The sequence below is a fragment of the Salvelinus sp. IW2-2015 genome, linkage group LG2 (assembly GCF_002910315.2).
Source record: "Salvelinus sp. IW2-2015 linkage group LG2, ASM291031v2, whole genome shotgun sequence".
NCBI lineage: Eukaryota > Metazoa > Chordata > Actinopteri > Salmoniformes > Salmonidae > Salvelinus > Salvelinus sp. IW2-2015.
The window spans coordinates 32,606,441-32,630,476 of record NC_036839.1 but is presented as its reverse complement, the minus strand read 5'-3'; the positions used below and the strand labels follow the sequence as shown (position 1 = coordinate 32,630,476).

General features: G+C 50.2%; 1 long non-coding RNA gene and 1 other non-coding gene across 2 annotated transcripts; both read left to right on the top strand.

The window, feature by feature from the left end:
- The first annotated feature begins 1,016 nt into the window (after positions 1-1,016).
- LOC111972339 (uncharacterized) lies at positions 1,017-16,764 on the top strand. Its single transcript, XR_002878420.2, has 4 exons — positions 1,017-1,051; positions 14,088-14,230; positions 14,360-14,586; positions 16,156-16,764. It is a non-coding gene; the product is annotated as an uncharacterized lncRNA (long non-coding RNA).
- On the top strand, positions 1,492-1,599 carry LOC111980435 (U6 spliceosomal RNA). Its single transcript, XR_002879464.1, has one exon. It is a non-coding gene; the product is annotated as a U6 spliceosomal RNA (small nuclear RNA).
- Positions 16,765-24,036: the final 7,272 nt, after the last annotated feature.

The following is a 24,036-nucleotide window of genomic DNA, read 5'->3' as shown; positions in this document are numbered from 1 at the left end:
GACCTCCTCCTCCAGAGATCATCCGTTCACCCACACCGCGTCTCACAAAGACACGGCTGTTGGAACCAAAAATCTCCAATTTAGATTCCAGACCAAAGGACACATTTCCACCTGTCTAATGTCCACCGGTCTAATGTCCATTGCTCATGTTTCTTGGCCCAAGCAAGTCTCTACTTCTTATTGGTGTCCTTTAGTAGTGGTTTCTTTGCAGCAATTCGACCATGAAAGCCTGATTCAGGCAGTCTCCTCGGAACAGTTGATGTTGAGATGTGTCTGTTACTTGAACTCTGTGAAGCATTTATTTGGGCTGCAATTTCTGAGGCTGGTAACGTGTGTGTGTAGCTAACTTAGTTATAACTTGTTACCTGCCCACCATTGTCATTACCGCCGCTTTKTTCCTTACTGCTGTAATTGTAACGTGCAAACCATTTTTATATGAACTTCACTCTATTTTGGAGTCTTGTCAGAGTGTCTGCTTTCAACTTTGTCTTCAAAGATATTAGTCAGGGAAACATGCTTGGTGTGTTAAAAAAACAAACGTTTTTATTATTTAACCAGGTAAGCCAGTGGAGAATAAGTTCTCATTTACAACTGCGACCTGTTTGTGAGAGGAGATGGGAGACACGCACGCTGTCGAAAAATAGGAATAAATCCCAAACTGAGGTTTAAATGCAAACGTCGGTTTCGGGTGTTTACTGCTTTATTTCTACCTTTTTCTCCAGTATTCTGATTTTGTTACCTACGCACCTGGAACAGACGCTATTTAGGTTTACAGGACATTTTAAACAGAGCAGACTGCCTCCTGTTATTTCTTGTTTAATTTGTACATGTTTGTATTTTGTTCTAAATTGTAGAACTGTGATGACAAATTCATAACATTTCTCTGGCAAGGTGTTTCGCGGGATCAATGGAACAGCTCTTATCTGCGCCGCGCCCCCAAGTCTTATTTGAGGTGAATGGAGCGCCATTTTGTGGAGAAAAGCAGTACTGCACCAGCGGACGTCAAAGAGGACCGGCTTTAAATTAAAACAAATCCAAGATGGCGACTTGTGTGAGTATTGAGCACAAATGTATTTTAGTTTAGTTTCCCCTCTTGTTGGTAAGATTTTCTGCTGTTTTAAAAATGTGAGTTCAACGGACACACACTAAGCCCAAGTCCTCTCAGCTCTGAGTAGAAGTAGTTACTAGATACAGATATCGGCCCAGTTTAGTTTCAACTAGCCTAGCAAAGACTTATGAGGGAAGTGAGGGGGAAACCACACCAGTCACAGCCCCGCTGCTCTACATAACCCCCAGCATGCCCTACTGGTCGGTAAAAGGCAACTGTTAGAAGCTTTTAGATGATACCTCAGAGCTCTGTGTGTGTATAGAGGTGTGTTGATTGTTTTAAGCATATGTGAGTCTTATCAGGGTGTTTCCAGAGTATAACCGTCAATGAGACTGCTAATCTTTACTGGTCCTACAAATGATGTCTGTTAAGAGTGACTATTTGTGCTGGCTTCGGCAGCACATATACTAAAATTGGAATGATACAGAGAAGATTAGCATGGCCCCTTGCACAAAGATGACACGCAAAATCGTGAAGCGTTCCCAATTTTGTCCCGTTTCGGTGTAGTTTTGGCTTTTTTCAGACCTTATTAAACTTTGTTTACTGTGTTCATTGTGTGGTGGAGAAAGCAGGCACTTGTGTGGCTTTTCGCTACCTCTAGTGGTCATGTTGGGTAAGTGCAACAGGACTGCTGAACTAAACCCAAAGTCAGACAGCTGTGTCCCTATTGACAGGATATTGCTCACTAGTCGATCTTGTGCCACTAGGAATTAGCTAATTCAAGGGGGGTATTTTCTACCAAGGATGAACATACTTGTCGACCCTGTATGGAATCCCGACACGGCTGCTGTATTTAGCCTTGAATCTTTTTTGTTTGCTTTTTCTTACCGTGAGAACATGTTACTTTTTGTCAAGCCGCTCACCCTCGTCAGGATTCGAACTTGTAGAAGAGTTGTCTAAATGTGTTTAATGTGTTTAAACCTAAACACCACAGGGGTTAAATCTTGTTTATGGGTGATTTTGAGACTATGGGCACGTCTATGTCTCGGGGTCAATTTTGTGGATTTGATTTAAAGTTTATATTCTTTAAATTCACACTACAATCATCCCAGACTTTTTTAACACCTCTCTATCAAGTATTTTTAGCTACTTTTCAGATGCATTTTATACCTACATTTCACTGTTTTGCCCTTGTCCATGACCCAGATCTGGGGCTTCTATGTTTTTCTATGAAAGAACATTTTATATAATGTGTAATTGTTATCTACTAGAGAAAGAATCAATGAAATAAAATATAATTTTTTGTGAGTATGCCCTTTTATTGTTTGGTAGTGGTGTTATTTCAACCACTGAGGACAAATACCTCATTTAATTAAGTTTTCCAGAGAATGTTAATTTAGTTACCATGGAAACATATTGTGACACTGAAGCACATGGCTGCAGCGGACACGAGGTAAATATTGCTTGTGTAGAGAATATTATTGTCAGTCATTTCCAAACAGGCTATAATTTCTTTAATTTGTGGTAGAAATGTTGAACAAATAGTGTATTTAGTATAAACTACATGCTAACTGTAATACTAGCCAAAGCATGCTAAGCAGCCTGTCATTTTTCTCCAGAAACTGTAGAAGTGTCATTTCCATCACCAACTTAACTGGCAGACATTACAGATCGTGGGGGAAATGACAAATCCATTTTCTTATTTTTAAAAAACGTTTTAACTTTAGGCTTATTTAAACATGTTTTAAATTAATTTAATCTAGAAAATGCTCCAAGGTACACAAGTCAAACTAAGTAGTCTTTGTTTTTAGAAAATGCTACTGAAAACAGCCCAGGTCATTTAGAGAAGAAGAAAAATTATCCTATACAATACCTAGAACATCTACAAAAAGACAGCGAGAGATACTGGAAGAGAAGTGAAAAAAATGGAGAGAAGATTCCTTAAAAGACAAGACAGCAAATTAAGGAAACTGAAGGATTTTGTTCAAAATGCCATCATTGCAGAGTTAAAGCAATATTATCAAAATATGCAGTGCCATGGACAAACAAGAGATCAGCGTGCATATTGACTTTGCAGAGAACTACCTGTGTAAATGCACCAGTGAAATTCAGGCAATTCACTTTGATTCTCACAAGCAGGTGACCCTCCACATGTTGGATATACAACAAATTATTGTTTCACTGAGCTCTGAATCAGAGCGGTTGGGTTAAATGCAGAAGATGCATTTCAGTTGAATACATTCAGTTGGACAACTGACTAGGTATCTCCCTTCTATGCTACCACGCCACTATGTCTCCCTGTCATGGCTTTTGGGCCATCAGTACAGATAACACATCTTTACTACAAGTTCAGTTGATGTCACAAAGCTGTCCACTACTTAAAAAATATCCTCTCCTGTTGTCCTGGTTGGCAGAAGAGGATATCTGTCTTAATTGACCRCCCATAAACATATCAGACACACCAGGAGGTGTGTCAGGCCCGCCACATCTGTTGACTCATCCAGCTGTAARGCATATAATTCACTGGCTTGTACGCAAAGCAGTAATTGTTTCAAAACATCTCKTGTCACTGATGCGTCGTGAAAGTGTTTGAAGGCTTTGTCAGCATAGGTTTTTGGGGGCCTTTTCCACCAGCATTGTGACAGCAGGAAGAATGAAGTCCTCCACAATAGTATGGGGCTTGCCTGTCCTAGCCACTCGGRAGCTCACCATATAAGACACTTCTAGCCCCTTCTTATTAATGGTATCTGTTGCTTTTATACATGTTTTACAACTCGAAAGTAGTCTTAATTCTCGCTCAAACTTCTGTGGCTTATTTTTTCGAATTAGCATGTTTTGTTTCTAAATGTCTGCGCAAGAGTGAAGGTTGAGGTGTGAGAGTACTTTTTGAAATAACACTGTGGCTGAGGAAAGGGACTAATCCCAAATCAATGTAGTTCTCATCATATTTGCGTTTCTTCGATGGTCCAACGTCCCTGTCTGCTGTTCGGTGCTTTCCCAGGTAAGGGGGGCAGTAACTCTTCGGCTGTATCAGATTCACAACTGTCAGCATTCATTGATGCTAGCTGGGCTAACAATAAATATAGAATGACTGATGTTAGCATTGGATGTGCTCGTGGAAGCAGAACAACTTGTGTCGTTGACAGGTGTAGTACTGGTGGTAGTAGCAGTACTACCAGTAGACCTGATGTGTCTCTGTGGACGCAGGCTTTCTAATATATATATATTTTTTACCATTTATCAATTTTCGAGCCAACAGAACGAGCAGCAGCTACGTTCGGCTACATACGGACTGTTAGTGGAATTCCCGCGAGAGAGTGTGTTTTCGCTGGTTTAATTGTATTTTTGCCAGTGTCTGGCAGGGGAGGGGGGGGTGTATAGCCCCGTTGTTCTGGCAGGGGAGGGGGGGTGTATAGCCCGTTGTCCTGGCAGGGGAGGGGGGGTGTGTATAGCCCCGTTGTCTGGCAGGGGAGGTGGGGGTGTATAGCCCCGTTGTCTGGCAGGGGAGGGGGGTGTAATAGCCCGTTGTTCTGGCAGGGGAGGGGGGGTGTATAGCCCCGTTGTCTGGCAGGGGAGGGGGGGGTGTATAGCCCCGTTGTCTGGCAGGGGGAGGGGGGGTGTGTAGCCCGCGTTGTCTGGCAGGGGAGGGGGGGGTGTGTAGCCCCGTTGTCTGGCAGGGGGGGGGGGTGTGTAGCCCCGTTGTCTGGCAGGGGAGGGGGGGTGTGTTAGCCACCGTTGTCTGGGGAGGGGAGCGGGGGGGTGTTAGCCCGTTGTCTGGCAGGGGAGGGGGGGTGTGTAGCCTCCGTGGTCTGCAGGGGAGGGGGTGTATAGCCCGTTTGTCTGGCAGGGGAGGGGGGGGTGTATAGCCCGTTGTCTGGCAAGGGGGGGGGGGGTGTTAGCCCGTTGTCTGGCAGGGAGGGGGGGTGTATAGCCCGTTGTCTGGCAGGGGAGGGGGGGTGTTAGCCGTTGTCTGGCAGGGAGGGGGGGTGTATAGCCCCGTTGTGTGGAGGGGAGGGGGGGGTGTGTAGCCCGTTGTCTGGCAGGGGGAGGGGGGTGTGTAGCCGTTGTCTGGCAGGGGAGGGGGGGTGTGTAGCCCGTTGTCTGGCAGGGGAGGGGGGGTGTGTAGCCCGTTGTTGGCAGGGGAGGGGGGGTGTAGTAGCCCGTTGTCTGGCAGGGGAGGGGGGGTGTATAGCCCGTTGTCTGGCAGGGGAGGGGGGGGTGTATAGCCCGTTGTCTGGCAGGGGAGGGGGGGGTGTATAGCCCCGTTGTCTGGCAGGGAGGGGGGGTGTATGCCCGTTGTCTGGCAGGGGAGGGGGGGTGTGTATAGCCCCGTTGTCTGGCAGGGGAGGGGGGGGTGTATAGCCCCGTTGTCTGGCAGGGGAGGGGGGGGTGTGTAGCCCCGTTGTCTGGCAGGGGAGGGGGGGGTGTGTAGCCCCGTTGTCTGGCAGGGAGGGGGGGGGTGTTAGCCCCGTTGTCTGGCAGGGGAGGGGGGTGTGTAGCCCGTTGTCTGGCAGGGGAGGGGGGGGTGTGTAGCCCGTTGTCTGGCAGGGGAGGGGGGGGTGTGTAGCCCGTTGTCTGGCAGGGGAGGGGGGTGTGTAGCCCGTTGTCTGGCAGGGGAGGGTGTGTAGCCCGTTGTCTGGCAGGGGAGGGTGTGTAGCCGTTGTCTGGCAGGGGAGGGGGGGGTGTGTAGCCCCGTTGTCTGGCAGGGGAGGGGGGGGTGTGTAGCCGTTGTTGGCAGGGAGGGGGGGTGTGTAGCCCGTTGTCTGGCAGGGGAGGGGGGGTGTGTAGCCCGTTGTCTGGCAGGGGAGGGGGGGGTGTGTAGCCCGTTGTCTGTTAGGGGAGGGGTGTTGTAGCCCGTTGTCTGGCAGGGGAGGGGGGGGTGTGTAGCCCCGTTTGTCTGGCAGGGGAGGGGGGGTGTGTAGCCCCGTTGTCTGGCAGGGGAGGGGGGGTGTATAGCCCCGTTGTCTGGCAGGGGAGGGGGGGTGTATAGCCCGTTGTCTGGCAGGGGAGGGGGGGTGTATAGCCCCGTTGTCTGGCAGGGGAGGTGTATAAGCCCCCGTTGTCTGGCAGGGGAGGGGGGGGTGTATAGGCCCGTTGTCTGGCAGGGAGGGGGGGTGTATAGCCCCGTTGTCTGGCAGGGAGGGGGGGTGTATAGCCCCGTTGTCTGGCAGGGGAGGGGGGGGGTGTATAGCCCCGTTGTCTGGCAGGGGAGGGGGGGTGTATAGCCCGTTGTTGGCAGGAGGGGGGGGTGTGTAGCCCGTTGTCTGGCAGGGGGGGGGGGTGTGTAGCCCGTTGTCTGGCACGGGAGGGGGGGGTGTATAGCCCGTTGTCTGGCAGGGGAGGGGGGGGTGTTAGCCCCCGTTGTCCTGGCAGGGGAGGGGGGTGTGTTAGCCCCGTTGTCTGGCAGGGGAGGGGGGTGTAGTATGCCTCCCGTTGTCTGGCAGGGGGGGGGTGTAGCCCCGTTGTCTGGCAGGGGAGGGGGGTGTGTAGCCCCGTTGGTCTGGCAGGGAGGGGGGGGTGTGTAGCCCCGTTGTCTGGCGGGGAGGGGGGTGTGTAGCACCGTTGTCTGGCAGGGGAGGGGGGGTGTATAGCCCCGTTGTCTGGCAGGGGAGGGGGGGTGGTATAGTCCCCCGTTGTCTGGCAGGGGAGGGGGGGTATAGCCCGTTGTTGGCAGGGGAGGGGGTGTTAGCCCGTTGTCTGGCAGGGAGGGGGGTTGTGTAGCCCCGTTGTCTGGCAGGGGAGGGGGTGTGTAGCCCCGTTGGTCTGGCAGGGGAGGGGGGGTGTTGTGGCCCCGTTGTCTGGCAGGGAGGGGGGTGTTAGCCCCGTTGTCTGGCAGGGGAGGGGGGGGTGTGTAGCCCGTTGTCTGGCAGGGGAGGGGGGGTGTAGCCCCGTTGTCTGGCAGGGGAGGGGGGGTGTGTAGCCCCATTGTCTGGCAGGGGAGGGGGGTGTGTACCCGTTGTCTGGCAGGGGAGGGGGGGTGTGTAGCCCGTTGTCTGGCAGGGGAGGGGGGTGTGTTAGCCCCGTTGTCTGGCAGGGGAGGGGGGGTGTATAGCCCGTTGTCTGCAGGGGAGGGGGGGTGTAGCCCCCGTTGTCTGGCAGGGAGGGGGGTGTGTAGCCCCGTTGTCTGGCAGGGAGGGGGGGTGTGTAGCCCCGTTGTCTGGCAGGGGAGGGGGGGTGTGTAGGCCCGTTTTGTCTGGCAGGGAGGGGGGTGTGTAGCCGCCATTGTTGGCAGGGGAGGGGGGGTGTGTAAGCCCAGTTGTCTGGCAGGGAGGGGGGTTGTGTAGCCCCGTTGTCTGGCAGGGGAGGGGGGTGTGCACCCGTTGTCTGGCAGGGGCGGGGGGGGTGTAAGCCCCGTTGGTCTGGGCAGGGGAGGGGGGGTGTGTTAGCCCCGTTGTCTGGCAGGGGAGGGGGGGTTGTATAGCCCGTTGTCTGGGCAGGGGAGGGGGGGGTGTAGTAGCCCGTTTGTCTGGCAGGGGAGGGGGGTGTAAGCCCCGTGTTCTGGCAGGGGAGGGGGGGTGTATAGCCCGTTGTCCTGGCAAGGGGAGGGGGGGTAACCGTTGTCTGAGGGGGGTGAGCGCTCCGTTGTCTGGCAGGCCGGAGGGGGGTGTATAGCCCGTGTCTGGCAGGGGGGGCGGGTGGTATAGCCCCACGTTGTTCCTGGCAGGGGAGGGGGGGTGTATAGCCCCGGTTGTCTGGCAAGGGGAGGGGGGGTGGTATAGCCCGTTGTCTGGGCAGGGGATGGGGGGTTATAGCCCGTTGTCTGGCAGGGGAGGGGGGGGTTTAGCCCCGTTGTCTGGCAGGGGAGGGGGGGGTGTATAGCCCCGTTGTCTGCAGGGGAAGGGGGGTGGTAGCCCCGTTGTCTGGCAGGGGGGGGGTGTGTAAGCCCTGTCTGCGAGGGGGTTTGTGCCCTTGTTCTGCAGGGAGGGGGGGTGTGTAGCCCCGTTGTCTGGCAGGGGAGGGGGGGTTGTGCTCGCTGCAGGGAGGTTGTACCCGTTGTCCTGCAGGGGGAGGGGGGTGTGTAGCCCCGTTGTCTGGCAGGGGAGGGGGGGTGTGTAGCCCCGTTGTCTGGCAGGGGAAGGGGGGGTTGTGTAGCCCCGTTGTCTGGGGCGGAATGGGGGGGTGTGTAGCCCCGTTGGTCCTGGCAGGGGAGGGGGGGGTGTTAGCCCCGTTGTTCCTGGCAGGGGAGGGGGGTGTGTAGCCGTTGTTTGGGCAGGGGAGGGGGGGGTGTGTAGCCGTTTGTCTGGCAGGGGAGGGGGGGGTGTGTATAGCCCGTTGTCCTTGGGCAGGGGAGAGGGGGGGTGTGTAGCCTCCGTTGTCTGGCAGGGGAGGGGGGGGGTGTATAGCCCGTTTGTCTGGCATGGGGAGGGGGGGGTGTGTAGCCCCGTTGTCTGGCAAGGGGAGGTGGGGGGTGTTAGCGCCGGTTGTCTGGCAGGGGAGGGGGGGTGTGGTAGCCGCCGTTGTCCTGGCAGGGGAGGGGGGTGTTGTAGCCCGGTTGTCTGGCAGGGGAGGGGGGGTGTGTAGCCCCGTTGTCTGGCAGGGGGAGGGGGGGTGTGTAGCCCCAGGTTGAGGAGGGGTTTCCCGTGTGGCAGGGGAGGGGGGGGTGGTGTAGCCCCGTTGTCTGGCAGGGGAGGGGGGGTGCCATTGTGGCGGAGGGGTGTGGTAGCCCGTTGTCCTGGCAGGGGAGGGGTGTGTATAGCGCCCGTTGCGCCAGAGGACCCGTGGGTGTGCCCTTCTGGCTAGGAGGGGGGGGGTGTTAGCCCCGTTGTCTGGCGGGGAGGGGGGGTGTGTAGCCTCGTTGTCTGTGCAGGGGAGGGGGGTGTGTAGCCCTTGCAGGGGTTGTAAGCCCGTTGTCTGGCAAAGGGGAGGTGGGGGTGTGTAGCCCCGTTGTCCTGGCAGGGGAGGGGGGGTGTGGTAGCCTACGTTGTCTGGCAGGGGAGGGGGGGGTGTGTAGCCCCGTTGTCCTGGCAGTGGGAGGGGTGGGTGTGTAGCCCCGTTGTCTGGCAGGGGAGGGGGGGTGTGGTAGTAGCCCCGCTTGTCTGGGCAGGGGAGGGGGGTGGTATAGGCCCCGTTGTTCTTGGCAGGGGGGAGGGGGGGGTGTGTTCGCCCCTGTTGTAACTGGCAAGGGGAGGGGGGTGTATAGCCCGTTGTCTGGCAGGGGAGGGGGGTGTGTATGTATATGCCCCGTTGTCTTTGGACAGAGGGAGGGGGTGTAATAGCCCCGTTGTCTGGCAGGGGAAGGGGGGGTGTATAGCCCCGTTGTCTGGCAGGGGAGGGGGGTGTGTAGCCGTTGTCTGGCAGGGGAGGGGGGGTGGTGTAGCCCGTTTGTCTGGCAGGGGAGGGGGGTGTGTAGCCCCGTTGTCGGCAGGGAGGGGGTGTGGGTGTGTAGCCCGTTGTTCTGGCAGGGGAGGGGGGTGTGTAGGCCCCGTTGTCTGCAGGGGAGGGGGGTGTAGCCCGTTGTCGGCAGGGGAGGGGGGGTGTAGCCCACGTTGTCTGGCGGGGAGGGGGGGTGTAGCCCGTTGTCTGGCAGGGGGGGGTGTAGCCCCGTTGTCTGGGCAGGGGGGGGGTGTAATAGCGCCCGTTGTCTGGCAGGGGAAGGTGTGGGCGGTGTATAGCCCCGTTGTCCTGGCAGGGGAGGGGGGGTGTGTAGCCCCGTTGTCTGCCAGGGGAGGGGGGTGTGTAGCCACCGTTGTCTGGCAGGGGAGGGGGGGTGTAGCCCCGTTTCCTGGCAAGGGAGGGGGGGGTGTAGCCCCGTTGTCTGGTGCAGGGGAAGGGGGTGTATAGCCCCGTTGTCTGGCAGGGGAGGGGGTGTGGTAGCCACCGTTGTTCTGGCAGGGGAGGGGGGGTGTAAAGCCCCGTTGGTCTGGGCAGGGGAAGGGGGGGTGTATAGCCCGTTGTCTGGCAGGGGAGGGGGGTGTAGCCCGTTGTACTGGCAGGGGAGGGGGGGTTTTATAGCCCGCGTTGTCTGGCAGGGGAGGGGGGGGTGTTATAGCCCGTTGTCTGGCAGGGGAGGGGGTGTATAGCCCCGTTGTCTGGGCAGGGGAGGGGGGGTGTAATAGCCCCGTTGTCTGGCAGGGGAGGGGGGGGTGTATAGCCCGTTGTCTGGCAGGGGAGGGGGGGTGGTATAGCCCGTTCGGTCTGGCAGGGGAGGGGGCGGTGTATAGCCCGCGTTTGTCTGGCAGGGGAAGGGGGGGGTTATATGGCCGTTGGTCTGGCAGGCGGAGGGGGGGGTGTTATAGCCGTTGTCTGGCAAGAGGGGAGGGGGGTGTATAGCCCCGTTGTCTGGCAGGTGGAGGGTGTAGCCCCGGTTGTCTGGCAGGGAGGGGGGTGTGTAGCCGTTGTCCTGGCAGGGGAGGGTGTGTAGCCCCGTTGTCTGGTCAAGGGAGGGGGGTGTAATAGCCCGCGTTTGTCCTGGCAGGGGAGTGGGGGGGTGTACGCCCGTTGTCTGGCAGGGAAGGGGGTTATAGCCCTAGTCTGAGCGGGTGCTTGTCCTGGCCAAGGGGAGGGGTGGTATGCCCCGTTGTCATGGCAGGGGTAGGAGGGGGTGTTTAGCCCCGTTGTCTGGCAGGGAGGGGGTGTATAGCCTCCGTTGTCTGGCAGGGAGGGGGTTACCGTGTTGGAGGGTACGTGCCCGTTGGTCTGGCACGGGAGGGAGGGTGGCCCTTGGTCATGACGAGGTCGCTTGTCTGGCAGGGGAGGGGGGTGAAGCCCCGTTCTGATCTGGCATGGGGAAGGGGGGGTGTATAGCCCCGTCTTCTGAGCGGAGGGGGGGTGTAGCCCGTTGTCTTGGCAGGGGAGGGGGGTGTTAGCCCCGTGTCTGGCAGGGGAGGGGGGTGATAGCGCCGCGTTGTCCTGGCAAGGGAGGGGGGTGTAGCCCCGTTGTCTGGGCAGGGAGGGGGGTTACGCGTGGTTCGTGGGGATGTAGCCCGTTTGTCCTGGCAGGGGAGGGGGGGTGTAGCCCCGTTGTCTGGCATGGGAGGGGGGTGTATAGCCCCGTTGTCTGGCTAGGGAGGGGGTAGTATGCCGTTGTTCTGGAGGGGGAGGGGGGTGTATAGCCCCGTTGTCTGGCAGGGGAGGGTGTGTATAGCCCCGTTGTCTGGCAGGGAGGGGGGGTGTATAGCCCCTGTTGTCTGGCAGGGGAGGGGGTGTATAGCCCCGTTGTTCTGGCAGGGGAGGGAGGGGTGTATAGCCCCGTTGTCTGGCAGGCGGAGGGGGGTGTAGCCCCGTTGTCCTGAGAGGTGTGAGGGGGGGGTGGTTGCCCCGTTGTTCTGGCAGGGAGGGGGGGCGTGTCTAGGCCCCGTTGTTCTGGCAGGGGAGGTGGGGTGTTCAGCCCCGTTGTCTGGCAGGGGAGAGGGGTGTATAGCCCGTTGTCTGCAGGAGGGGGGTGTATAGGCCCCGTTTGTCTGGCAGGGAGGGGGTGTGGCCCCGTTGTCTGCAAGGGGAGCGGGGGGTGTAGCCCCGTTGTCTGGCAGGGAGGGGGGTGTATACCCGTTGTCTGCAGGGGAGGGGGGGTGTAGCCCCGTTGTCTGGCAGGGTGGGGGGGGTGTATGCCCCGTTGTTGAAGGGAGGGGGTGCCCCGTTGTCTGGCAGGGAGGGGGGGTGTGCCCGTTGTCTGGCACGGGGAGGGGGTGTGGCCCGTTGTCTGCAGGGGGGGGGGTGTATAGCCCCGTTGTCTGGCAAGGGGAGGGGGTGTGGCCCCGTTGTCTGGCAGGCGGAGGGGGGCTAGCCCCGTTGTCTGGCAGGGGAGGGGGGGTGTGGCCCCCGTTGTCTGGCAGGGAGGGGGCGGTGTATAGCCCGTTGTCTGGCAGGGGGGACGGGTGTGGGCCCCGTTGTCCTGGCAGGCGGGGGGTGTGTAGCCCCGTTGCTCTGGCAGGAGGGGGGGATGTAGCCGTTGTCTGGCAGGGGGGGGTGTTGGCCCCGTTGTCTGGCAGGGAGGGGGTGTAGCCCGTTGTCTGGCAGGAGGGGGGTGATGTAGCCCCGTTGTCTGGCAGGGAGGGGGGGTGTGGCCCCGTTGTCTGGCAGGGAGGGGGGTTGGTAGCCCCCGTTGTCTGGCAGGGAGGGGGGGGTTAGCCCCGTTGTCTGGCAGGGGAGGGGTGTAGCCCCGTTGTCTGGGCAGGGGGGGTGTGTGCCCCGTTTGTCTTGGCAGGGAGGGCGGGGTTGTGCCCCGTGTCTGGCAGGCAGGGGGGGTGTGGCCGCCAGTTGTCTGGCGCCGAGGAGGCGGGGTGTGGCCCCGTTGTTGGCAGGGGGGAAGGGGTGTGGCCCCGTTGTCATGCAGGGAGGGGGTGTAAGCCCCGTTGTCTGGGGCGGGGGGGGGGGTGGTGGCCCGTTGTCTGCAGAGAGGTTGGTGGGCCCCGTTTGTCTGGCAGGGGGGGGGGTGTTATAGCCCGCTTGTCTGGCAAGGGGGGGGGTGGTGTACCCGTTGTCTGCGCAGGGGAGGGGGGTGGCCGTGTGCTCCTGGCAGGGGAGGGTGGGTGTCCGACCGTGTCTGGCAGGGAGGGCGGGTGTATAGCCCTTGTCCTGCAGGAGGGGGGGTAGGCCCCGGTGGTCTGGCAGGGGAGGGGAGGTCGTCCCGTGTCTGGCAGGGGAGGGGGGTGGCCCGTTGTCTGGCAGGGGAGGGAGGGGGTGATATAGCCCCGTTGTCTGCAGGAGAGGGGGGTGCCCCTTGTCTGGCAGAGGGAAGGGCGGTGCCCGTTGTCTGGCCGGGGCGGGGGGGTTGGCCCCCGTTGAGAAATATAAATGGACTGTTTGAGAATGTGAAGATGTTTATTTTTTATTCAATGTGAATCACATTTTTATTTGACCCCCACGCACTTCTCCCAGTTTGGGAATACCTGCTCTGCGCCTGGACTGGATAAATACATTTATGCCTTTCTCTGTGCATTTTTAAAAGCATGCATGAAAAAACAAAAAAAATAAAAAAACGTTTATCTTTGTATTATCTTTTACCAGATCTGTTATATTCTCCTACATTAATATAACATTTCCACAAACGTAAGTGTTTCCTTTCAAATGGTATTGAGAATATACATGTCCTGAGCTACAGGCAGTTAGCTTGGGTATGTCATTTTAGGCGGGGGAAAAAAAATTGTGGAGAAAGTGCTGAACTTTCTCCATTTATAGACACTTTGTCTTACTGATGAACATCAAGGCTTTTAGAAATACTTTTATAACTCTTTCCAGCTTCATGCAAGTCAACAATTCTTAGCTCTTCTGAGATCTCTTTTGTTCGCGGCATGGTTCACATCAGGCACTGCTTCTTGTGAATAGCAAACTCGCACTTTGTTTTAATTTTTTATATATTGCAGGGTAACTCTAACCAATCTCGTCTCTGATTGGACTCCAGGTTAGCTGACTCCAATTATCTTTGAGAAGTAATTTGCCTAGGGGTTCACATACGTTTTCCAACCTACACTGTGAATGTTTAAATGATGTATTCAATATAGACAAGAAAAATACAATTTGTGTTATTAGTTTAAGCACATTGTTTGTCTTGTGACTTAGAGGAAGATCACATCTTTTGACCAATTTATGCAGAAATRCAGGTAACTGTTTCTTGCAACTGTTTATTTTACCTTTATTTAACCAGGTAGGCCAGTTGAGAACAAGTTCCCATTTACAACTGTGACCTGGCCAAGAATAAAGCAAAGCAGTGCAACACAAAACAACAACACAGAGTTACACATGGAATAAACAAACATACAGTCAATAATACAATAGAAAAAGTCTATATACAGTGTGTGCAAATGAGGTAGGATAATGGAGGTCAGACAATAAATAGGCCATAGTGGCAAAATAATTACAATATAGCAATTAAACACTGGAGTGATAGATGTGTGCGCAAGTAGAGATAATGGGGTGCAAAGGAGCAAGATAAATAAATACAGTATGGGGATGAGGTAGTTGGATGGGCCATTTACAGATGGGCTGTGTACAGGTGCAGTGATCTGTGAGCTGCTCTGACAGCTGGTGCTTAAAGCTAGTGAGGGAGATATGAGTCTCCAGCTTCAGTGATTTAAAAATATATATATTTTATTTTTTGCAGTTTGTTCCAGACATTGGCAGCAGAGAACTGGAAGGAAAGATGGCCAAAGGAGGAATTGGCTTTGGAGGTGACCAGTGAAATATACCTGCTGGAACACGTGCTACGGGTGGGTGCTGCTATGGTGACCAGTGAGCTGAGATAAGGTGGGGCTTTACCTAGCAAAGAGTGTACTTTCTAGTGCTCTGCCCGTAGGCTACTGCTGTACACTTTGAGTGATGGTCTAAAAATGATTTCTACTCTCTCCACCCTTCCCTTTTGAATTGGGATTCCAGGGAGTCACATGTAATTTCCTAGAAGCCGGACACGGAAAAGGCCAGGCTGATTGGGTAGGAGCAGCTGTGAAACAGAAGATGGAATTAGAATGACCTCTCAAATGGAAGAACTGTATTTGAGGAAATGTCAAATGATCAGTCAGCTTTCAAGCTCTTCTATATCTGAGATGGAGGCCCTCCTACCAGATCACCTGGGGACAATCTGTGGGACAATGAAGATACACCAGGTAGTAGCTGTGTTTTATTTTGTCAAATCTTACATTTTGTTATAAACTCGGCAACAAAAAAAAAAGAAACGTCCCTTTTTCAGGACCCTGTCTTTCAAAGATAATTTGTAAAAATCCAAATAACTTCACAGATCTTCATTGTAAAGAGTTTAAACACTGTTTCCCATGCTTGTTCAATGAACCATAAACAATTCATGAACATGCACCTGTGGAACGGTCGTTAAGACACTAATAGCTTACAGACGGTAGGTAATTAAGGTCACAGTTATGAAAATTTAAGACACTAAAAAGAGGCCTTTCTACGGACTCTGGAAAACACCAAAAGAAAGATGCCCAGGGTCCCTGCTCATCTGCGTGAATGTGCCTTCGGCATGCTGCAAGGAGGAATGAGGACTGCAGAAGTGGTCAGAGCAATAAATTGCAATGTCCGTACTGTGAGACGCCTAAGACAGCGCTACAGGGAGACAGGACAGACCGTTGATCGTCCTCGCAGTGGCAGACCACGTGTAACAACACCTGCACAGGATCGGTACATCCAAACATCACACCTGCGGCACAGGTACAGGATGGCAACAACTGCCCGAGTTACACCAGGAACGCACAATCCCTTCATCAGTGCTCAGACTGTCCGCAATAGGCTGAGAGAGGCTGGACTGAGGGCTTGTAGGCCTGTTGTAAGGCAAGTCCTCACCAGACATCACCGGAAACAACGTCGCCTATGGGCACAAAGCCACCGTTGCTGGACTAGACAGGACTGGCAAAAAGTGCTCTTCACTGACGAGTCACAGTTTTGTCTCACCAGGGGTGATGGTAGGATTCATGTTTATCGTCGAAGGAATGAGTGTTAAACCGAGGCCTGTACTCTGGATCGATTTGGAGGTGGAGGGTACGTCATGGTCTGGGGCGGTGTGTCACAGCATTATCGGACTGAGCTTGTTGTCATTGCAGGCAATCTGAACACTGTGCATTACAGGGAAGACATCCTCCTCCCTCATGGTACCCTTCCTGCAGGCTCATCCTGACATGACCCTCCAGCATGACAATGCCACCACGCACAGAATGAGCAGTATGGCCGATTTCCTGCAAGACAGAAATGTCAGTGTTCTGCCACGGGCAGCGAAAAGCCCGGATCTCAATCACATGAGCATGTCTGGGACCTATTGGATCTGAGGGTGAGGGCTCAGGCCATTCCCAACCAGAAATGTCCGGGAACTTGTAGGTGCCTTGGTGGAAGTGTGGGGTAACATCTCACAGCAAGAACTGGCAAATCTGTTGCAGTCCATGAGGAGGAGATGCACTGCAGTACTTAATGCAGCTGGTGGCCACACCAGATACTGACTGTTACTTTTGATATTTATCCCCCCCTTTGTTCAGGGACACATTATTCCATTTCTGTTAGACACATGTCTGTGGAACTTGTTCATTTTGTCTGTTGAATCTTAAGTTCATACAAATATTTACACATGTTGAGTTTGCTAGTTGACAGTGCGAGGACGTTTCTTTACCAACATTATCACTAGACTATCATTACATATTTCGAGTAACTTTTAGAATTTCCTGTGTTTTCAGATCGTCACCAACAGTCCAGGAGAACTTGGAGGATACTCAGTCGCTTCTGTTCTTTTCCACATCACTGCAGCTGTTTCAGCCCACAGGCTGACTGGTTGAAAAAGAGGCAGACCAAGATGGAAAATCCAACACATCTCTCAGTCCCATCTAGCCCATTGAAGATATAAGTCAATCATTGATTGGAAAGTGGTGTGTTGGAGTAAGATCAGGACGTTTTACCCTGGCATCACGCAAGACGTTCCCGCAGTAGTGATCTTGTGAAGTCGCATTAGACTACATCACATGGTACAGACCACAGCATGTGCTTGGACTTGTCCCTGAGCCCCATCCAGTGACCAAAAGGCACATGGAGCTGGATGCCTTGGTCTGGGATGAACTTAGCTTTCTTTCTAAAGTCTTTGATTCCCTTGGAAACTCACTATACAAAGCAGGTCATAAAATGTGTAGCTCTCAAGTCTTCCCTCAACATAGATGCAACAACTAGAACCTAAGTAGTCAAGGACAAAACATTGGTCTCATCTTGAAAACGTTTCAGTGTTTAGGAATCTTTGTCTAATTATGTGTTTTACAATGGCTATTTAAAATATTTGCAGTAAAATATTGTTTTCATACTTGTATTTTTTTGTCATTTCCACCACACCTTGTCATTGTCATCACAATCCGTATTTTTTTAGGTAAGGGAAGATTCCCATGAAATGGACTTAAATGAATGGTTACTTATTGGCATTGGGCGAATCATATACACAATCGCAAATACCACTCAAATGGACGGCAGTTCAGTAAAAACATTACATGGGGAACATTGCAAATGCAAAGTGTCATAAACCAAAAATCCCATAGGGGGTGAGCACAGTCAAGTCTCGAGTGAATTACTTTCATTTTTTTTGATTTTTTTTGTCAATTATACATATGTAGTAACCGTCTGGACATTTGTTTTATTTTATTGAGCTTGTCCATCAGGCCTACGTTTTGTCCCTTTGCCATATGATCATAGGAAGTCAGCCAGAGCCCAAAAGTCAGTGAACCATGTCCAAATGGCATATAAGTATTGAAAGTACTAAATCAGGATGTTATGTCCATTTGCCATATATGATCATAGGAAGTCGGACAATATTGCATATGTGTAATGGACACTACACTGTCCAATCGCTCGTTGGTGTTGATTTCAGCCTGTCCATTTGGTCAATGTAAATCCCTCATTTAAATACATTGCAAATGGACAGTGTACAATTGTACATTTCCAATGTATTACAATGGGCATTTACTATCAAGAAATTGGACATGCTCTAATATACTACTGAAATCCCAATTGTCTAGCTCGTTGAACTCGGGATGGCCTAGCAGTGATATGGTCCTCCATCGCTCGTTGGTGTTGATTTCAGTCTGTCCAATTGGTGACGGTAAATCCCTCCAAATATATTGGAAATGTACACTGTCCATTTGCAATATAAAATGTACAATGCCAACATATTATATTGCCATCAAGTCAGCCATCAGTCACGATATCAAACTGACACCAAACTTCTACATACTGACACCAAACCCACTTTGTCCAATTCTTTTAGAAGCCAACTATCACATATTCCAGAGCCGGCCCACAATTCATAGCGCCTTCTATTAAAACCATTAAAAAAACAACAGTTACATTTGAGCTGCGGGTACAGTTCTGACGTGTGGTAGTGATGCACCGATATGACATTTTTGGCCGATATCTGATATTTTCCTGGCCAAATACCCGATACATTTTAGCAGCTTTTTAAGCATTCTAGTACAGTTAAATAGTTAACACACACACACGGACGCAGCGATCTAAGGCACTGCATCTCAGTGCAAATTGTGTCATTACAGTCCCTGGTTCGAATCCAGGCTGTAGCACATCCGGCTGTGATTGGGAGTCCCATAGGGTGGCGCACAATTGGGCCAGCATCGTCCGGGGTAGGCCGTCATTGTAAATAAGAACAAATTCTTAACTCACTTTCTAGTTAAATAAAAATTACACAAACACATTTCACTGACCAAAAAGTTATTTTGTTGGCATTTACGCATGTCCCCAGTACCAGTAAAACGTAATCAAAACCTATTTCACTTACTTGCTGTGCTGTTTCGTTGTTCATTTGTTCAGTCGTTTCATTCTCAACCAGGATTTCTATGGAACGCCGTTTGGGTCTTTGCGTGTCATAAAAGATGCACGTCAAATAACACTGACCAATCAGGACCTGAATATGACTGCACGCCACAATTTAACACGATCATACATTTATGTAGTTATTACACATTGATTACGCTATCACTCGTATTTCATATGTCACAACGATTCATCGATACGAATGTTATGATGTTAGTAAAGTTGTCTCGCCCACCCACAGTGCTGGTCATAAAAGCTAGCTAGCTCATGGATGCAAACAATGTTCTTCCCCAAAAACATAGCAAAACGACAATGTTTCAGTAGCTTTAGTTAGCTAGCTAACTATATAGCTAGGTGTCATCTAAAAATAACCCTAATTTATAAGACAGTTATCTGTTACGCTAGCCACAATAAGGATTAGCCACAAGTGGACTTTGTGGTTAGCCTTCAAAATAAAAATGGCATAGTTCTATTTGTATTCATTTGCATTACTGTCAATGACATTCTTTTATTTTGAAGGCAAACCGCAAATTCCACTATTGTGCCTAATCCTTATTGTGGCTAGCTTCACAACACATAACCCGGTCGAGCCGAAGCTAGCTGGCTGCTTATAACGTTAGCTTTGGGCAACAGGGTTAAGTGTCTGGCTAGCTATTTATTTTCATGAACTGAAGTTAAATTTCAATAGGCAAACAACAAGTGGCAACCTAGCTAATACTTACAACGATTCCTAAGTCATTGTTAAGAATAATGAAAATGACTGCAGTTTCTACTGGTCATTGTTTTCAGGCTGGTTGTATTGGTGCTAGCTAGGTACCAAGCTAAAGCTAGCTACCCCACAAGTTGCGGTCGAACAAATACTGCTTTATTACAACCTGAGGATTGATTATAAAAAACATTTGACATGTTTCTACGAACATTACGGATACTTTTTGGAATTTTCGTTGAACGGAACGAGGCTTTGGTTTTCTGAACATAACGTGCAACCCAAATGGCGTTTTTTTGTTATAAAAGTAATATTTATCGAACAAAAATAACATTTACTGTGTAACTGGGAGTCTCGTGAGTGCAAACATCCGAAGATTATCAAAGGTAAGCGATGATTTTATTGCTTTTCTGACCATGCTAATTTGGGGCTAGCTGTTCTAGCATTGATTGATACACTCGAAAAAGCTTGGATTGCTTTCGCTGCAAAGCATATTTTCAAAATCTGACACGATAGGATTAACAACAAGCTAAACTGTGTTTTGGTATATTTCACTTGTGATTGCATGATTATAAATATTTTTTGTAATATTTTGCGCCCTGCAATTCAGCGGTTGTTTAGGAAAATGATCCCGCTAAAGGGATCCGTAGTGCAGAGAAGTTAACGGGATTGCAGCCATAAGAAGTTTTAAACTGAGTTCTTCACAATACCTGACATTTAATCCTAGTAAAAATTCCCTGTCCCAGGTCAGTTAGGATCACCACTTCATTTTAAGAATGTGAAATGTCAGAATAATAGTAGAGAGAATGATTTATTTCAGCTTTTATTTCTTTCATCAAATTCCCAGTGGGTCAGAAGTTTACATACTCAATTAGTATTTGGTAGCATTGCCTTTAAATGTGTTTAACTTGGGTCAAACGTTTCGGGTAGCCTTCCACAAACAGTTGGGGGAATTTTGGCCTATTCCTCCTGACAGAGCTGGTGTAACTGAGTCAGGTTTGTAGGCCTCCTTGCTCGCACACGCTTTTTCAGTTCATTCTCTTGCTCTTGCAAGAGAGCTCTCTGAGGTACCATCTAAAAGCTTCTAACAGTTGCCTTTTACCGACCAGTAGGGCAGGCTGGGGGTTATGTAGAGTAGCGGGGCTGTGACTGGTGTGGTTTCCCCCTCACTTCCCTCATAAGTCTTTGCTAGGCTAGTAGAAACTAAACTGGGCCAAAATTTGTATTTAGTAACTACTTCTACTCAGAGCTGAGAGGACTTGGGCCTAGTTCACTTCTCTTCCAGTATCTCTCGCTGTCTTTTTGTAGATGTTCTAGGTATTGTATAGGATCATTTTTCTTCTTCTCTAAATGACCTGCGCTGTTTTCAGTGGCATTTTCTAAAAACAAAGACTACTTAGTTTGACTTGTGTACCTTGGAGCATTTTCTAGATTAAATTAATTTAAAACATGTTTAAATAAGCCTAAAGTTAAAACGTTTTTTAAAAATAAGAAAATGGATTTGTCATTTCCCCCACGATCTGTAATGTCTGCCAGTTAAGTTGGTGATGGAAATGACACTTCTACAGTTTCTGGAGAAAAATGACAGGCTGCTTAGCATGCTTTGGCTAGTATTACAGTTAGCATGTAGTTTATACTATATACACTATTTGTTCAACATTTCTACAACAAATTAAAGAAATTATAGCCTGTTTGGAAATGACTGACAATAATATTCTCTACACAAGCAATATTTACCTCGATTTTTCTTCAACTGTCCAACTGTCCGCTGCAGCCATGTGCTTCAGTGTCACAATATGTTTCCATGGTAACTAAATTAACATTCTCTGGAAAACTTAATTAAATGAGGTATTTGTCCTCAGTGGTTGAAATAACACCACTACCAAACTAAAGGTACATTTTGGGTAAACAATATAAAGGGGATACTCAAAATAAAAATGTATATTTTATTTCATTGATTCTTTCTCTAGTAGATAACAATTACACATTATATAAATGTTCTTTCATAGAAAAACATAGAAGCCCCAGATCTGGGTCATGGACAAGGGCAAAACAGTGAAATGGAGGTATAAAATGCATCTGAAAAGTAGATAAAAATACTTGATAGAGAGGTGTTAAAAAAGTCTGGGGTGATTGTAGTGTGAATTTAAAGAATATAAACTTTAAATCAAATCCACAAAATTGACCCCGAGACATAGACGTGCCCATAGTCTCAAAATCACCCATAAACAAGATTTAACCCCTGTGGTGTTTAGGTTTAAACACATTAAACACATTCAGACAACCCTTCTACAAGTTCGAATCCTGACGAGGGTGAGCGGCTTGACAAAAAGTAACAGGTTCTCACGGTAAGAAAAAGCACAAAAAAGATTCAAGGCTAAATACAGCAGCCGTGTCGGGATTCCATACAGGGTCGACAAGTATGTTCATTCTTGGTAGAAAATACCCCCCTTGAATTAGCTAATTCCTGGTGGCACAAGCTCGACTAGTGAGCAATATCCTGTCAATAGGGACACAGCTGTCTGACTTTGGGTTTAGTTCAGCAGTCCTGTTGCACTTACCCAACATGACCACTAGAGGTAGCGAAKAGCCACACAKGTGCCTGSTTTCTCCAKCACACAATGAACACAGTAAACAAAGTTTAATAAGGTCTGAAAAAAGCCAAAACTACACCGAAACGGGACAAAATTGGGAACGCTTCACGATTTTGCAGTCTTCTAACAGTTGCCTTTAACCGGCCAGTAGGGCAGGCTGGGGTTATGTAGAGTAGCAGGGCTGTGACTGGTGTGGTTTCCCCCTCACTTCCCTCATAAGTCTTTGCTAGGCTAGTAGAAACTCAACTGGGCTGATATCTGTATCTAGTAACTACTTCTACTCAGAGCTGAGAGGACTTGGGCTTGTGTCCGTTGAACTCACATTTTTAAAACAGCAGAAAATCTTACCAACAAGAGGGGAAACTAAACTAAAATACATTTGTGCTCAATACTCACACAAGTCGCCATCTTGGAATCGTTTTACTTTAAAGCCGGTCCTCTTTGACGTCCGCTGGTGCAGTACTGCTTTTCTCCACAAYATGGAGCTCCATTCACCTCAAATAAGACTTGGGGGCGCGGCGCAGATAAGAGCTGTTCCATTGATCCCGCGAAACACCTTGCCAGAGAAATGTTATGGATTTGTCATCACAGTTCTACAATTTAGAACAAAATACAAACATGTWCAAATWAAACAWGAAATAACAGYAGGCAGTCTGCMCTGTTTAAAATGTCCTGTAAACCTAAATAGCGTCTGTTCCAGGTGCGTAGGTAACAAAATCAGAATACTGGAGAAAAAGGTAGAAATAAAGCAGTAAACACCCGAAACCGACGTTTGCATTTAAACCTCAGTTTGGGATTTATTCCTATTTTTCGACAGCGTGCGTGTCTCCCATCTCCTCCCACAAATAGGTCGCAGTTGTAAATGAGAACTTATTCTCCACTGGCCTACCTGGTTAAATAATGGTGAAATAATCAAATAAAACATAAAATAAAACACCAAGCATGTTTCCCTGACTAATATCTTTGAAGACAAAGTTGAAAGCAGACACTCTGACAAGACTCCAAAATAGAGTGAAGTTCATATAAAAATGGTTTGCACGTTACAATTACAGCAGTAAGGAATAAAGCGGCGGTAATGACAAGTGCGCCGTACAATCTTCTATGATTTCGAGAGCGGGCAGCGTGCAATAACAATGGTTAGTGCTACTCGGGATCCCTGGGACGTCCATACCCTAAACACTTTTACCCTAACCTTGACCATAATCTTTCCTTAACCATATACTTAAATCAACGGTTTTATTGGCATCGTTGGGAACTCCGATGCATCCCATTGAAGTTGACAGGATGTCCCAAGGATGCCTTTTAGACTTTTCCCAAAGGTTAAACAATGTTGGTATTTTGTTACATTTGAGCAAAAGTAAGGGGGAATTCCAACCACTCAGACGTCAACATTGAAGGATCATACTTAAAATATTGATGTTATCATGTGAATCCATTTTCAAAATGTTAACTATCAGAAAAATCAACGAACTGGGCAGCAGCCCCTGTTGGCAAATTAATATATCTACAGTTGTTAATTCCATTCTAAACCCTATCCTGTCCTGCGGACGGGTAGAGATCATCATGATCTCAGAGCAAAGAAAAGAAAACAGCTTGAATTTCTATATTATGGACCGATGGCTAAAAATAAATGGAGTAGGCTACGCTAAAAATACATTTTGATCGTTCAGCCACAAGTATTGTAACTACATTGTAGCCCACTGAAAACCTCTCTCCCTCTATCTCTGCTATATATTTCTACTTCCGACAGAGATGGCCGGCCCTCGCTTTGCGTTCCTAGGAAACTATGCAGTATTTTGTTTTTTTACGTGTTATTTCTTACATTGGTACCCCAGGTAATCTTAGGTTTCATTACATACAGTCGGGAGGAACTACTGAATATAAGAGCAACGTCAACTCACTATCATTACGACCAGGAATATGACTCTCCCGAAGCGGGTCCTGCGTTTTGCCTTCCACCCAGTACAATAGATCTGATCCCAGCCGGCGACCCTAAACAACGACGCCGTAAAAGGGGCAAATGAAGCGGTCTTCTGGTCAGGCTTCGGAGACGGGCACATCGCGCTCCACTCCCTAGCATGCTACTCGCCAATGTCCAGTCTCTTGACAACAAGGTTGATGAAATCCGAGCAAGGGTTGCCTTCCGGAGAGACATCAGAGATTGTAACGTTCTTTGCTTCACGGAAACATGGCTCACTCGAGAGACGCTATCGGAGTCGGTGCAGCCAGCTGGTTTCTTCACGCATCGCGCAGACAGAAACAAACATCTTTCTGGTAAGAAGAGGGGCGGGGGGGGTATGCCTTATGATTAACGAGACGTGGTGTGATCATAACAACATACAGGAACTCAAGTCCTTCTGTTCACCTGACTTAGAATTCCTCAGAATCAAATGTTGACCGCATTATCTACCAAGGGAATTCTCTTCGATTATAATCACAACCGTATATATTCCACC